The sequence below is a fragment of the Pagrus major genome, chromosome 1, assembly GCF_040436345.1.
Source record: "Pagrus major chromosome 1, Pma_NU_1.0".
Taxonomy (NCBI): domain Eukaryota; kingdom Metazoa; phylum Chordata; class Actinopteri; order Spariformes; family Sparidae; genus Pagrus; species Pagrus major.
In genome coordinates, this window is record NC_133215.1 from 8,579,781 (window position 1) to 8,597,154 (window position 17,374).

The window sequence follows — 17,374 nt, forward strand, 5'->3', positions numbered from 1 at the left end:
TCTATTATTTGAATATGGCATGGCTCTGTCGTGTGACTGTGTTTTGACTCTTTTGAACCTCTCAGCTGAGAAGTGCACACCAACAGAGACAAACCGTGTGATGGACGAGACATTTGAGTTCTTCTTTTCTAACCAAGAGGAATGTGCTCTCCGCTGAGCCGAAAAACAAGCCCGTCTTTTCTCTTGGTGAACCCCTGCTACACCTGCTCCTCATCCTCCTAAAGAGGGAACGCTGTACAGATGAGAGAGAGAAGTTCTATATTTGCAACAGAGGTGACTGTTTTGTTTGTACAACATGGGTTTTGAAATCTTTCAGACTTTTCAGAAACCAGAATCCCAAGTTAGTTACCTACCTGCTCACTTACAATGGTACGTTTTTGATTTTGAAAATCGAACTAAAAATTCTAATCTTCAAATGAATGTCTTCAATTCCCACAGGGGAAACATATCTGCACTGTTCAAAATCAAAAAACGACTCTTAGGAAAAAGACCTAAAACTCTCAGCTTCCTTCCCGATACACTGTAGATCCACTGTGTTTTATCAACAATTCATTTTCTTTTCCTCCTCCCATCTCTCCCAGGTTTTTACTTTTAATTTCTGTGGATTCATCTGGTTCCACTGTGGTGCCATTGTGCCAACTTGATAGATCACAAAGAAGTATTTGAAATGATTTTAAATACTATTTACAGACCTCTTCTCCTTCACATCGATACACATCCGTTTGCCAAACAGAACGACGATTTGCACAAAAAGATCCACCCCCATTGGCTCACTGCTCCCCTTTCTATCCTCCAATCATTTCTAAGACCAAAGTACTGTGGTAGTAAATTGACCCTTATAGCCCCTGACCTGGCCCCAGCTACTGACCCACCATCATCCTTACAGTTACATTCAAATGTACTCATGCACACACAGCCACACACAGATGAATGTATTCTTTGAGAAATTAACACTGTTCAGCAGCTGGATTTTCTGTTTCTGATGTACAAGCTGTATTCAAACAGTGTCCTCATCTGTCTGATAGAAAACTTTGCTCAGATGGCCACTTGTCTTGCAGATTTGGAGATAAATGAGGAATATTTGGCTCCCTAAAACACTCAATCTGGCCCACTTAGGGCGGATTCTCATGGATGACTTTGCTCACATCAGTTTGTGCCACCAATGGAGCCAAATGTTGTCCACAAGAAGCCCAAAATTGCCACTGTAGACGTCTATTCAAGTAATAGCAATGGGGTTTTGCCTTATCAAAGGTCTACTTTCTACTGATCCTGATATGAAAAGTGTTATTGTCAAATGTGATTAGTATCACTAGCGTGGTGAAAAGAGACTACATATATATCTGGAGGCTGTAAAGAGGAGAAAAATGTGATAAGAGAAATACTGCTGTTTATTCTATACTGAACTGTGCTATAATAACTCATGTAAGAAGTCTGTAAACCAGGGATGGAGTCAAGGACATTTCAATTCAGTGGATTTTCAATTAAACAAGCTTGTAGTTTTCACAGTATTGAAAACCAATTTGTAATAACAAGTGCTTATACCGACTGAATCGCAATCCAGTTCGCTTTCTGAATTGAAACAGAATTGACTCCTTGAAACAACACTGAAAACTAAACAATAGAAACAACAGAGCTGGCGAACAATGAAAAGTTTATTGGTGAAAGGAAACACTGTATAAAATCTTTTTTCTCTGCTATAATGAGTTCAGAATGCTCAAGTCATTAAGCCCAGTTAAAGCCATAATCGCGGGTTAGTGAAATCGCCACAGCTGTTTGTAGCACTGCGAAAGCACATTCATTTGTGTGGTTAAAAAAAACAAAACAAACAAAAGCAGTTTTTTTTCTCCCCTCGTACTGCAGCAGCCACGACGTGATTCCTCGGCTGCTGCGGCAAACAATCTAACTCTGATCCAAAAAGGGAACTGATGAGCCGTGGTTGTTTCTGCATTACACGTCCCAGATTGTGGCTTTAACTAAACAACAGCCTTAAAACATTCAATTTTCTTTAATCTTTTTAACTTTAGCATTGCTTTGAAAAACAAAAAAAAAAGTCCTGGTTTCTTAACTTATACTTTCCTGACTGCAATTTTATAATTGCTTGATTCTTAAGCCTCACTTGAGCATTCTTTGAGTAACAGTAATATCAATGTAGCGATGTATTAAACTACTGTTTTTGTTTTTTGTTTACCATTCTGTTTATGAACAATAATGGCCTGAGTTCATCACGTGTCAGAGAGTAGCAGAGCTCGTCTAGAAATCTGACGACGACGACGAGCCGGGCAGGTCGAGGCGACCGGTCGACAGCGACCCTAATCAGTGCTGCTGTTCTTTGAGGCGTGATGAAGAGAAACTGTGTTTTTGAAAACAACAATGCCTAGAAAGTTGAAATAAATAGAGGTCTTACTGACAACAGAGAGAAACGACAGAGGAGCATGCTGCGAGGAAACCTTCAGTGGAAGCTTGTGTTGTATTCTTCTAGTGACTGACTCAGGAGCGAGCGAGTGAGAGAGAGAGAGAGAGAGAGAACGCTCTGCCATAGGATCTCTCAGAGGCTTTCTTTCTTTATTTTCTTGTCAAAAGATTAAAATGAGCACAATAAAATAGCCTTTCTTTCACTGTCTCCTTTCCTGGAGAAAACCTCACATATGCCAGAAGTTTCAAACACACTCAGGACTTTCATTTCAGCAACATTTGATCGATTTCTTTAGCTTGACTGAAAAAAGGGTCTTTTTACTTAGTTCCAATGGTATCTAGCCATAGGCCGTTTGTGTAATGTGTTAAATGTTTTTAGATATCTATTGTGTCTCTGACTCTGACGATCTACAGAACACGTAATCGAAAGTTTTTTTGAAATAAAGTAATTCCTGTTACAACTGTTGGTAGTGAGTGTCGCTATAATTCTGGAAAATGATCCAGAATAATAGCGACACTGTTTCTGGAATGAAATAACAAACGGTCGAACAATAAGCACAAGACATGCACGGGCCGCTGCTCTGCAACGATGCTGGCTTAAGCTGTGGATTAAAGTTGAGCGCGGGTTTAAACTGGAGTTGCCTGGGTCAAAATCACATGATCATTTAAACCATATTGCTGTGTCCTCAGAAGCTGCAGCAGTGGTTTAGTTTGAACCCGGTTGCTGTTTCCCGTAGAAATCTTCTACTACTACTGAGGTTACAGTTTCTTAGGTTTAAACCTGCTGCAGACCTGGTTTAACTGAGGTTTAAAGTCATTAAGTTCAGTATAAGGGCATACAGTATGTAAACAGCTCAGATAACATTGTTAAAAATCTAATTTATGCTCTTTTTAGTCCAACACTATACACAAGTGTCAAACTTATATAATTGTGTGATTAAAATTAAAGGTGTTTTGGTGCCAGAAACAGGGTCATGAATTATCTGACAAACATAACGAGTCAAGTGCCTGCGAGTAGGTGTTTGCCAGTTATGTATAAGTCATGGAAATAACTAATCATATATATCTGTTGTCATGTCGACTGCAACAGGTGGAATTACATTCATTATCAATGTTGGATCAGGTCATCAGATCACTGTCAATGATCTGAATCTCAATGATTGTCCATATTATCATGGAACAGCATGGAAATGTGACCAATACACAAATACAGACCACAGTGACACCAGTCATAGCGCAGCAACACAGATACAATCATGATAATGAAAATTCAAGATTATAAAAATCACATTTTCTCACTTAACCTCAAATTCCATCTGGTTATTCAGATGTTTTTTTTCAATCTGTCTCTCAAATCTGCCTCCAAACAACACAATTAAGGTGAATGACACTGCATTTGTGTTCTCACATCATCAAAGAGTCTACAGCCTAAAGCCAGCTAAACGCTAACGTCAGCTGCCATGGTAGTGGTCGCCATCTCAGTTTAGTGCATAACTTTCACATATTATCATGCTAACATTCAGTCACTGGAGATAATTTTGCGATGGGATCACACCAGCCTACGACATTCTGAGCCATGTAGTCGTTACTGCGTTTTTACATTCGCACTCAAATAGGTCGGACCAAACCCAACTTCGGACTCGTTGAGACTGTATCTGGTACGGCTGTGACACTATCATGCTGACAAAATCTGTTCACACACACCTGGCAAAATACACAAATTGCTTCTATGTTAGTCGTTGCTACAACAGGTGTCTCAGGGACCAATTTTGTGTTGATGACACACATGTACATGCTCACAAGTTGAAAACATTACCAGACGAGGCTGGTAATTAGCACTAAACACAAACTACAGCTGAGGCTGGTGGGAAAGTTACTAGCTTTGCAGGTCAAAAACCATTACTTTGACCAAGTAATGGCATTGGAAGGGATCACCAAAGTCATTATCATTCATGAGAGTTAAACATGAGTGGAAAGTAATGGGAACAAAGTGCCGGGATCATTCAGGAACTATGAATGTCTGAACGTGTTCGCCAATCCTCCCTGTAGCTGTTGAGACATTTAGAGACATTATTAGATAAGTAAAAATGTTAGAGACCTAGAGGAACAGCCGACTTATCACCAAAGTAATCAGGATTTGTCAAACAATCAAAAAGTTGTTGAGAAATTTCAGTCTGGACCAAAGTGGTGAAACAAACGGCCATCATTGCCATCCAGAGAGCAAAACAATTCAACTGCAGCGTGGAAAATGTTCCCTTAAACTATCTGTATGAAGAGATCCTACTGAAGACAGGTGAGAAAAGTACTTTAACAGTGTCATGTTATCAGATATGTGGTCGCCTCTGTGGTTGAACCCAGTTCCAGAGTTCAATAATTACTGCTCATACATTTAACTGAAATCACACGACAACATGAAAACATCACAATAATTAACAATTCAAATTGGATAATCCGTGACTGACTGATGATTGTGGACAGTCTGGCTTGTAGTTAAATATAATCCTGTTAAATAAATTGCATAACTAATGTTTAAAAAAAAAAAAAAATCATTTTGGAAAACCTACAGATGTCTCAGTCAAGTCAAAATGTGGGTAAATGTAATGTCGGGCCAAATTTGCTGTAGGAAAAATTGGATGAACTCTGACAAGCCCAAGACATCCTCAGTCAAAATACTGAGACTTCAAAAAAGAGGGAAAGAGTAATGTCATGTTGGATTGGCAGTGTGAATGAAAGGCCCTATTTGGAGCGCGTCCTTGGTGAGATGAATTAGGGTGCTTACTTTGCTGAATTTTAATTTGACAGCAGCGACTGAATGGACCAAGTGAACCATCTAATGAGGAGTGTCTTGGGAGTATCTCTGCATCGAGCGAGTCAGAACGTATTTAGAAATGTTGGTGTTTATTACGCCAAGAAAATGCAGCATTTACAATAAATTAGGTTAAATTAGACAGAGACAGTCTCCTTTTCTATGTGTAAGGAGCTACTCTGTGTTTGTTCTTACAACACCAGTGATGTGCTTTACTTCCTCCAGCAATTTCAGGATGTGTTTTTTTACCGAACAAAAGGTTGGACGTGGTTGGAGTTTTAACTGTCGGCAGTGTAAACATCATCATCTAAAATCCAGGCTACCTTTACTTACCAAAAGGGGGTCTTAACTTGCTCTTCTCCCTCCACACAGCCATTTTCTACACAGTTACGCTCTCCAATTTCATTCAGCGGCTTTAAATGAGAAGCTTTACTGTGCATGAAGCAGGTAAGTGCTTTGTTCTGAGAGGCATCAGAAATGCAACACGAGGCTGCAGCTTCACTTTTCCACTTCTCATACACGTTTTAACACCGTCTGATACCGTGGTTACAAAGACCTGATCACAAAAACACAACTGCTATTCAACTGCTGGTTGTCTTTCACAACATGGATTGTTATGTCACGAGTACTCCAGTGCCGAACTGCTGTGATTTTACACATCAAGATGAGCACTACTCAGCCCCTGAAGACAGTTGTACATTGTCGAGTCTGAAGAAAACCACTAAAGTGACATCGACCTGGTATTTTGCTTGGGGACTAAACACTGTGAACACAAAGCCTCGGCTACAAACTGGGCGGTGTAGGGGTTGGAAAATGTGGGTGCTATGAGGCAGGTAAGGTGAAATGAGAACACAATCATGTTGCATTTTGGGAAAAGGTGGATCCAGGGTTCTTGCTTGCCTTGTTTTGCTAACTCAATTCACTCTCATATATTCTCAGCCTCTGCTGAGATGGCGTACAGACATTTAAGTGATGTTAAATTGGTGATAAAATATTGCTGTTCTTCAAATTGCCAACTTTTATGGAGCTTTTTAACATTAAAAACTGTTTAAAGATATAGTATGACAAGGAGATTGCCTTAATTCGTTTTCTTGACGACACTTACTGTATATGAGAAGATCGGCATCAGCGGGAGGTGATTAGGTAAATTTAGCTCTGTAGAGAGATTGGAAGCAGGGAAACAGCTGCACATAAGTGCTGAAACAGCTGCACAATATACCTCTCTTGCAATAAGAAACCGTCATTTTTGAATTTCTGTTCGTGTATGGATCAAACTATCCAAAGTATGTTAATTACTAAGCTTTGGAGGAGCTGGTGAGGAGATCTCAAACTCCCTCCCGCTTGAAGCAGAAGGAAACAGCTGAGCTAGAGGTGTGCTAAGCACCTTGAAAGCGCAAAAGTTGATTTTGAGAAAACAGAGTAGTGTACTTTATGCTGTTCAATGCAGCCAGAAATGCACAGATTTGTATACTGGGGAGACAAAACAACCTCTCCATGAACACACGACACAACACAGGAGGGCCATCTCCTCAGGTCAAGACTCTGCTGTCCACTTACATCTGAAGGAGAAAAATCATTCCTTCGAGGACAACAATGTAAACATCTTGGCCAGACGGTCTGAAAGAGGAGTAAAGGAATCCATTTATGTCAAACTGGCGTCTTGGAACAGAGGAGATGGCCTAAGACATTACTTATCACCCACGTACAATGCAGTACTGAGTTCTCTCCCCAGACTGCTTAACAACCATTCACACCTGGGCTCACCTAGCCTCAGCAACCCACATGAAGGCCAGTTGTGTCAACGACCCACAAGTGGCCCTAACAACTCTGAAACTCAGAGCTCACACGTGTCCATAACGACTCTAAGGACACTCCCACACAGAGTTTAAAAGCCTGCAACTCCCCTCCAGTTAGTTAGAACTGAAGAAGCCTCTTGGATGAGAGGTGAAACGTCTTCAAGAAACTGAAACAAGTCCTGTTGCCTTAGATTTACCATGACCTGGATGACTGAGAACCTTCATCAACATTGCTCCATAGCCCTACTAGTAGTCAGAAGTCGTCATTGTACTTCTAACACACAGACGTTAGAGTGGTATAATAAAAATGTCTCTGAAGTAAAAAAAAAAAAAAAAAACTGACAGCAGAGGAAACTCTTCAACTGATCTAAAAGCAAAAAGAAATCTCTCATTTAAATTTTATAATACGATTCTGGTGTACACCCACGCTTGGTCTCATCTTGCGGCACAGTCAAGTGCAAACGTAGGCAATGACACAGACCCACAGTACAATAAGCCTGAACCAGGGGCTTATCTTTCCAGGTGAAATAACCCTTTAGATTCATAACGGTGGTGTAATTCATGTGCAGGAGCCCAATCCTATTCCATTCTGAAACGACTGACTGGAAATCGCAACTTCAGTACAACACTGCCGAGGTTCATTACTCCTTATCTTTAGACTGCTGCCGTACAAGTGGCTTTGGGGCCTGTCAGTGGGCGGCTTCTATCAAGACGGTGCGAAGAGAACACGTCTTAACAGGGTCTGTTCATTATCCTTCCATCTCCTATCTGTCCTTGTGCGATTTTAACCCAGGGCAGGTGAATTTGGTATGTCTCTGCAGTTACATCATCGGTCTCCCCAACCTCATTTTCCTCCCTTTGTGACACCTCAAATCTCTTGCTCACTCTCAGACTCCCAAACAGAGATTGGCGCACTGAGTGTAGTTGCCAGCATTCATCTTGTGGTGTGAGCATCTTATGACATTTTGTATTTGTCAGAGTCATTTCCTGACAATGTTGAACAGCCACACACCTGGCAAAGTATTTTTTGGGCAAATAACTGACTTTTGTGCTCAAACTTAGGAAATGCAAGCTGTTGACAAATGGGACAATGACGTATGATGTATAGAATAATCTACAGGTCATCCTCCAAGCTTGCACAGGTGCACTGAGAAGACAGCTTGAGACGCTGTCGAGATACTGGAGGTGTCTCCCAAACTGTGAGTCATTGCCTCGAATGCATATGACAGTAGGTGTGTAGGTGTTATACGTTAAAAAGATAGTAACACTGGTTGTATCCGTGAAGACCGTGGCATCAATATAATGTGACCTTACATCATGCCTTTGAACAAATGATGACGTCTCCCTGCAACATCTTTAACCATATCTTTAACTTTCATTTTCAATACAGACAAACCTAGCACATGAGTTTAACAGAGACAGGGAAGTTGACCGAGGCCTATCTGGGTACCAAGCTTGCTCAACTGTTATTGGCAGGACTTTAACACATACTTGGAGAGTGAGAGACAGTTTTTAAGTTTTAATTTAAAACTTTTTTAGATCTGATTTTGATGCTGAACTTTTGAACTGCACGTGATATTTACAGATATGCACATAATGCAGTCATGATGCAGGCCGGCTTATTAAAGAGCACTCCTGGCCAGCAGAATGAAAGATTTCAGTCCTGTACCCAGTGGGGCATTTGAAAAGGGCAGCCAAACAACTCCTGGTATTACAGCTTTAAGAGAACCTACATTAAGTCTAGTTTTGAAGCGCTGTGGTTGAGGGCTGCCCTTTCTAGACGTGGTCTTATCAAAGAAGTCTGACGCAGAGCGGAGAAGGAGCCTGCAGCTTGCCCCGGTGTCAGAGTTTGGAACACAAGTAGTTGTCAGGCTTGTCACAGCCGGAGCTGCAGTGACCAAAATATCTGTCTTTTTATGTGCGTGTGCTGCCCGTCTCCCCCCTTCACTCTATAGCTGTCCACACTGATGCCTGCCCGAGTACAAAAAGAGGCTTCCCCAGGCACAAACAGTAACCCCCCACTCCTCTATTCTCCACATGGCATTTACAATGACACCTCCGGCAGGGATGGAGGGTAGAGGAGATATGAAGACAGAAAGAGAAGGGAAAAAAAGAAAAGCAGGAAACGGAATTAAGAATAAGGGGCTGGGGAAGATAAAAGAGGAGAGAAAGACGGGATTCTTTGCTCATTTTCAGAGTTTTGATTTCCCTCCTAGCCCTGGGGGTTGTCTTTGTGAAATAACCTTCTTTTAAAAATGGGAATTAGACTCGCTGTCTCCATTAAAGATCACAGCCTAATGTGGGCCAGCCTGTAGAAGGAGGCGGTTTGATAGAGCATGATGTTAAGAGTGATAATGGGAAACATTCTCACCACTGTATTAATACATATTAAAATCAACCCTCCAAAAGGAGCCTCTCTGCAACACACACACACACACACAGTCACACACGTAAACGATAGGCCAAGGAGCATTAATAATGTACAGTGTAAATGAGAGAACACTGTGGAAAGGTCGAGGGTGCCTGAGAGGCGAACAACACGACTTATGAGTTATTAGGTCAGTGGTTACACTGGTTATCTTCTCTTTGGCTGCATGAACGTAACCGACCTGCTCCTGTTTAAATATCTTATAAGGGCGATCTTCCGGGAGATCAAATCTCAAAGAGGAGCGGCAACATTTCCAGGCCGAATTCTTTTTAAAAACAAGACTATTTGCATTTTGTTTCAAAAACAAGGACACCAGCTGAACAACTGAAGCTGAAGTACGGGAGATTGCTGACCCTGAAACTCTTCTGCAGCTTTCATTAAGGGGAAATAAAGTGTGTTTGTGGAGAAATTTGGAGCCAGATGCCGAAAAACAAGGGACAAGATTTGAGCCGTGAAGACAATAATTGTTGGAAAGACAAATGAATTACCAGGGAAAGAGAAGTAGAGGATGGACAAAGTTTGAGGAAGGCTTAATGACAGATATTTGGTCGTTTAGCCTTCCTCAAACTATCTCACCTCTCTAAATTACCACACAAGGTGACACTGAACTAGCTGAAAATATACAAACACACACACACACACCCGCATGCATTCCTGCACACGCACACAAGCTCCCAGATTGAAGGAGGCTAAGACGAGAGATCAAGGCAGTGCAAATTAAAAGCGCTCTAATTAGCCAAACTGTCACTCTCCTGCTCTGGCAGCCATATTGGAGTCTGCCTGGAGACCTGCCTGCCTGCACATTTCCACTGGCCCTCTGAACAGCCATATATACTGCATAGAAGTGAGGATTAGAGGCAGCGGCTGTTGAGAATTACGCTTGCCAGACGTTAAGCACTGCATCAGCTCCAAAATGTTATAATGAATGGAGAGATCTGTGTTAATGAAGCTGCTCTGTGGAGGTCCATCATCAGAGGTGTAAACTTTGCCCCGTAACAACTCCTTCCAAATGTGTTCTTTTGGTCTGGCACCATTTCTGAGTGCATTATTGCACCATTAGCTTTGGCTAATTGTTATGCCAGAGGATGATCACTAAGTAGCCTGAGGTAATGGCCGAAATTACCCAAAATTTCAAATGAGGCATAATTTTACTTTCAAGTTCAAAAATACAATAAGGTCCAAAAGTCTGAGACCACTGAATCAAGACACACAATACAAATGATATCAGCTTAACAATTTGAGTGAGAAGTTGAATGTTTCATTTCATTTCAGAATGCCTTAATATTTGGTACGTCCCTTTGCTTTAATGACAGCATGCACTCGAGCTGGCATGGACTCCACAAGTTTGTGCAAAACCTGAAGACTCATGTTACCCCAGCATGATTTGACGGTGTTTCAAAGAGTCTCAAGTGGCCCCAAAAATGTTTAATGGTGCTGGGGTCAGGCGACTGTGGAGGAAAGTCCATGACAGTCGGGACTTTTTGGTCTTCTCTTGTCTTCAGGTAGTTCTTGCAAAGCTTTGATGTGTGTGTTTGGGATCATTATCCTACTGCAGTATGAGTCCTTCTCCGCTAAGAAGCAGACCAGAGGGTGGAGCATGTCTCTGAAGAATGGAGTGGTACTTCTCAGTAGGGGTGGAGTCAATTCTGTCCAGGTGTCAAATCCCAGAGGAGGCAAAACAGCCCCAGACTTGAATGATCCCACCACCAAGTTTCACTGTCGGTTTGAAACTCGTTATCATTCTCTCTTCTGTTGGTCTCCTTACACACACCTTTCCATTACTGTCTAGACTACGTCTTTTGTTTTCTTTGTTTCGATTGAGAGACACTTAGCGGCAGCGGTTACATATTTACAGAGTGCATTGTTTAAGGACACCGCAGGGCCTTTGCATATTTTGGCAGAAACCAACAGCCGTGTCAATTTAAGCAGAGTTTGTGCTGCTTAGATTTGTTTTGTCATTAAGCATATCTCAGTTATTTTTTTGTATGTTTTATTTGTCCAAAAGTAAATAACAACCCATTAAAAGCTTGAGCAGTCTGTGTTGCTTTCTGTCATTTCCTTTACCTCGAAGGTTTATCAGATTTTAGTCCACAGAGTGAATTGAAAACCATCTATACATTACATCGCTACCGAACGGTTTCCAAATATGTCAAGTAGACTGATTTAAAGACTGATTCCCCATCATTCAGACAGCCCTTTATAGCAGTTTATGTCTGGAAAGCATTAAACTCAACTTTCAGAAACCTGAAATATGGTTGACTCTGGTGATCCATCACAATCAACAGTTCCTCACATTAAGGTTTTCTCAAAGTTTTGTTATCGTCATCAAATAGGGAACACAGAGTGATCTAAAAACTCTCCATGTTGGTGTTGTCGAGCTCACACTGACAACTGACATTTCAGAGTCAGCCACAGACAGAAACTTAGTCCATGCAAGAAAACCCCCCAAAAACAAAAGCAGAACAGAAAAAAATCACATTGCTTGTCCTGTAGCTCGTTGATGTTATGCAGTCGGTGCACTGATCAATCTTAGATGTCAGAACTTTGTGAAAGTCACTGCCACAAAGAGATTTCAAAGAAATCTTTGCTCATAGGTGTATTACAAAATGACAATAGCATAAACAACCAAAAACAAAAAGCACTCTGATGGATTTCCAATTTCAGGTTTTATGTCTCTGCAAGCTCATTGTATTGTCAACTGGGGTATGCCAGAACACAATGGAGACCCGGAACACAGGAAATCAATCCTGAAAGCTTTTCAAATAAAGGTTTGCTTTGTAAAATGGTCAGCAAAATTTTAAGGTAAACAATGTGTGATCAGTGAATGAGCTAAGCCAGTGGTCCCATGGTACATCTATGGGGTTATAACATAATAAAAGGGATAAGACAGAAAATGATATATTACTTTTTGACATGATTTCTGACTGAAATAAAGGATATTCTTGCTTCTACATGGCTCATTGTCTTGTTGAACTGACTTCATTTTGAGTCCCAATCCAAAAGGGTTGGGAATCAAGCCAATAAATTCAATACTTGAAATTAAAGGATGATTGTGGTTAAAGAATTTAAACCACTTTAAACATCAAAGTCTGTATACAGGTGTTGGGTAGAAGGTGCTGTATATGTGAAAATATGATGAAACAAGGTCAGTCGGGGCTGAAGACTAAGAGTCTGAAAATGAAAAACAAAAAAACACATCTGTGACTGCGGAGAAAGAAGTGTTTACCAGACCAGAGGTCTGATCCTCATCTCTGCTTGAGGCTAACAGTTCAAGGCTACTGTAACCACTACTAGCATAACAGATCTGAATCTCTGATAAGTCTGGTTCTGCTGCAACGGTTTTGATCAATTTTTAAAAAGACTTTGTCGTAAATCAGTGGAGCAATCTTTAATGACAGCTTGTCTTATTGCAATCATCAACTTAATTGCTGACATCTGAGAACACGGCTATACTGATGGAGCAAGAAACCTGATCGGGCTGGGCGGTATGGGCCAGAATGTGATTGTGATTTTTGGCTATATAAATAAAACGTATTCGATTTGAAATTGATTTTAACAATTATGCCCTATCACGATATACCAATACCCAAAATCTAATATGGTATATAATCTATAATCTCTTAAACAATAATGATATATATTGTATGTATTGCCAAGCCTTACTATAAAGCAAATAGCAGGGCTGTTAACTTTCTCTACATGCTGTAGCGATGGTGCTAGAGGTTTCAAAGTTTTGCAGCACAGGCCTCAAATGCATTAGTAGAAGTAGAGTACGAGCATGATTATAATTGCATCACATAAAGTCCACTGCAGTTTGAGACACTTAAAATTCAGTGTTGCCTATGATCTGTCAGCTGAAAATAGTACAGAATAAATGCAGACATCGTTTTAAATATCTTCACTTATTTATGCACATAGCATGGACAGAGTCTACGTTATATACTTGTCATGTGTGAAACGTCTGTACCATCGCTGTGCTGCATTTTGTATTTTATGCTGCAAACACATCTGTCGCCCTAAACCAGGCGCCGTCTCACTGTCACACGACTACCAGGCAGAGCAGCGATGCACTATGATTCACCTCACACACAAACAAGCGTCTCTCTCTCTCTCTCTCTCTCTCTCTCTCTCTCTCTCTCTCTCACACACACACACACACACACACACACAGCTCAATGCTGTTTTGCAAGTGTGCTACTGCGGTAACTTTATTCATGGACAGACAGATTGTTGTGCAGCACGTGCAACATACAGGCCTATGTCGCACTGTAGACTAATTAACAGACTGATTAAAATAGAGCTGGGGCGCTGTGTCTCCCTCAGTGTTGCAGAACTTGTGAGTGGGTGATGTAGGGTTGTACGGAGAGTGTGAGAGAGTACAACCCTACAACACTACAATGATACAAACGGCATTGTCATAAACTATATCTCATTTGAAAATATATCAATATATCTCTGTTCAGACAGGTTGTAAAAAAAGAAAAAGAGAAAACCCAACAGAGACCTCGGGATCGCTCCAGCTGCGTTTTTGCCAACAAAAAACGGTTACTTTTGACGCAAGGATTAGTCATCTCCAGTTGTGTTTGTAGCGACAAAACCGGGTGTTTTTAAGGAGACCCCGGGACATTTCCAGCCCGCCCGTGGCGACTAAAAGAGGTATTTTAAGCCAAAACCTAAACCTAACCAGAGCATAAGCACAGCATTGTCACAAGAAGAAAGAAAGAAAAGTACTAACATTTAATCGTGGCGATTGGGTTGTTAGATCATGTATCAGGTCAGAGTTGAACCAGAAAGTTGGTCTGTGATTAATTGTTCAAAAGCTTTATGATCATCTGACTGCTCGTGTTTTCTGTCCTGCTGGGCTTCTTTTAAGTAATGTGGGAGCATTTCTAGATCTCAGCGAACAATTGTATTATTACAGCTGGAAATGATGGCCAAAAAATATGGTAGTAAGAACCATGTTGCAAAACTTAGGAATAACCCTTTAAAAGATGAGCATTAGCTACAGTGCGACTACAGGTAAAGGTTCGACTGAATTCAGGTGCCAAAAAAAGGTCAAACCGCAAATAGAGTTTGACTGCTGTCCCACCACACATTACTGTATGTACACATGAAGGCTTCGTCACACTCTCACACACCTTTTCTCAGCGAGTACAATATCATGCTGCTTCTACTCTGAGGGAAACCCAAGGAAAAGAGGCTCAGATCTGAACGAAAGCACGACAGCTGCTCTGTCTCTCTCTGCTGGGATTTTAGCGAAGGAGTGAGTGGGAGCCTGGAGGAAGAGGCGGGAAAAAGACTCTTCAGAGAAAAAGATACTGAGCTTCCTGTGTGAGTGGAAACAGGCAGATGGAGAGTTAAGTGAAGAAGGTATAGACAGGAAGAGAAGAGGGATGAGAGATGAAAGACAGAAGTGACAGGTCCTCTTTCTCTCTGCTCTTTCTGCCCCATAAGTCTTTCTGGTTTCCAGCTGAGATTCTCCTCTGTAGTGGGGATGTCTCTTCTCAGCAGGTCTCACTTATCAATATTTCTCTGTGGTGGGAAAAAAAAAAAATAATGCTGAAAGATGAAGTTGAAATCCCACTCCTGTACTCTTTTTTTTATAAATTAAACATGCATTTTAAAAATTTAGTGCTGCCTTGAAATTATTTCTGCTGCCTATTTTTTTAAAAACAGGCCTTTCAAAATGGATTGTTTATTGCTCGGCGAGGACTGGTGCGTGTTTGTGTGTGTGTGAAACCTGATGTATGCTGCGGAGTTATTAAGCTCAGCTTTGGCATTTTCAACTTCACTCTGCCATCTCATTTATAGTTAATGAGATATCAGGGGGCGTACTAATTGTTTTCGACTGAGAGATGATGGGCTGATGAAATAAAGATAAAGGAATGAATAAAAGAGTGGAAAGAAGCGGGAAAAGCGCAGAGGATGAGGGGCAGGAAGAAAATTAGGGTATAACAGGTAGTGAGAGACCGAAATTGAAATAAAGTGGATGACAGCTGAATAGAGAAGGTTTTACTATTCTTTCTCTGCAGGCAGAACTCAAACATTACAGCCATAGAAGCACATTCAGGAATCACCACAGAGTTGCTCTTTCTGCTGTTATCTATACACATTTCTAGATTGTAAAAGCACACCAAGGAAATGAAATAAAAAATGTTCCTTCCACCATCCAACATATCTCTCAAAGAGGTCAGCTGTTCTCCTCTGCTCAGAAATGCCTGGGAAGACTACGTCTCACCTCTGCCTGTGTCGACTGACAGTTTGTCAGATAAATCCTGTTTTATGACCTGCTGAACTCGTTTTCAACTCGAATTCGCAAGATTACTTGATCATGTGATATCGTATATCCACCTTTCCTGGCCTCAAGTGATGCGCTTGTGGCTGAACACTGGTTGAACCAATGAGGAACTGCTGGCACTTACTGTAGGAAGTGGTTTAGGTATGACAAACAGCAAGAGATGTGACTCAATGGCAGCTCTTTTCTGAACAAGCTTCAGCAGGACTGTGACTTACCGACAGGCTCTGTTGGTGGTGGCGCTGTCCTACTGTTAATCTGATTGGCTGAAGTCAGCCTGCGATAGACATTATTAGAGAAATCATTCTTACAATCACCTGCCGAGCATTTTTTTGAAAGTGTCTGCCCTTTTCCAAACAGTATCGGGTTTCAAACTCGTCCCACATCTGAGCTTTTGCTCCTGTGACCAGCAGATTCTGTTTTTCTGGCCTCCTAAGCCAGGAATACCTCGGTCTTCAGCTTGACAGATTCGTTCTCAGTGTCCAGCTCTTTTACAGCCACCAAGGCAGTCACCAGAAACTTTATCCAGTCCAGCCTTTATCTGGGAGCCCCAGAACAGGCGCCGTCCATAGAGGTGATATTTACATCTAGTTGGTAATTCTCCACCTTCCACTGCGGTGACAAAGGGGTGAGATTTTACCTCCCAAAAGCTAGTTTTTGCTGGCAAGGTTCAGCAAATAAAAATTTCCCTTCCACCCAATTGGCAACGCACTGGACCTGTGCACTTGTTCATTTTTGTGGGTGGTTGCCCCCATGTTACTTCTTCAGGTTGAGGCTGAGCAGGCAAATAGGTACAGGCTCAGCCATGAGATGCTCGCCTACAAGCTGCACTCCCAGGGGTCCCCTGGTATCCTGGTCCAGGCAGATAAAGGTCTTTGAGTCACACTTGGTAGGCGTTCAGACAGAAAACAGCAGGCTGCGTTAGAGGAGGTGTGCTTCAGGTACGGGTGAGATAGTGAAATATGATAAAGGAAGTCGTGCAATGTATGTGACAGTTTATGAGATGCTAAAATGCTGCAGTGGTTTAAAACATTATGAAGATGGATTTTACTGCTCTGGCAAATTATAGCATTGTATTTTTTTCACCAGGTAAATAGAAATTTGGTGTCCAGATTACAGTAATCTACAAGGACTGTGAACATTTGATTTCCCAGTGCAGTGCCTTGCCAGATGACATTGCATTGCAGTAATAGTTGAGCCGTTTTCATTTTTTTGGTGAATAACCCGGTGTTTCTTCTTGCTAAAGCTCTCCTGTGTTTGCACTTCTAGTGCCTCAATGGAGCGGCCTCATTCAAATAAACGATGGGTCAAGTTATTTTACGAAGCACTAAAAATAGTTTGAACCAAGTGGCAACCTCCAGGACCCGAAAAATGAAGCCAACGGAGATGTGCCAAAAAAACTTTAGTTCCTTAAATGGTCACTTGTGGTTGGCTCCGAAAGCAGGTCAGTCCCCACAGACCTCCTCTTAAAAAGCCTAACTTTATAGAAAAAATAAACATGTTTACAGCCTGATAAAAAACAACAACAGTGTGTGTGGTCTCTAAAGATAATTTCCTTGTTTGTGACCACTTTATGGGGGGTGGATTTTTTCCTATAAAACTCATTCAATCATATTAATAATTAAAGTTATGCATAG

General features: G+C 41.3%; 1 protein-coding gene across 1 annotated transcript in view; it reads right to left on the reverse strand.

Moving 5' to 3' along the window:
* mad1l1 (mitotic arrest deficient 1 like 1) overlaps positions 1-17,374 on the reverse strand; it is a 95,610-nt gene that overhangs the window by 20,236 nt on the left and 58,000 nt on the right. The window lies entirely within an intron of this gene.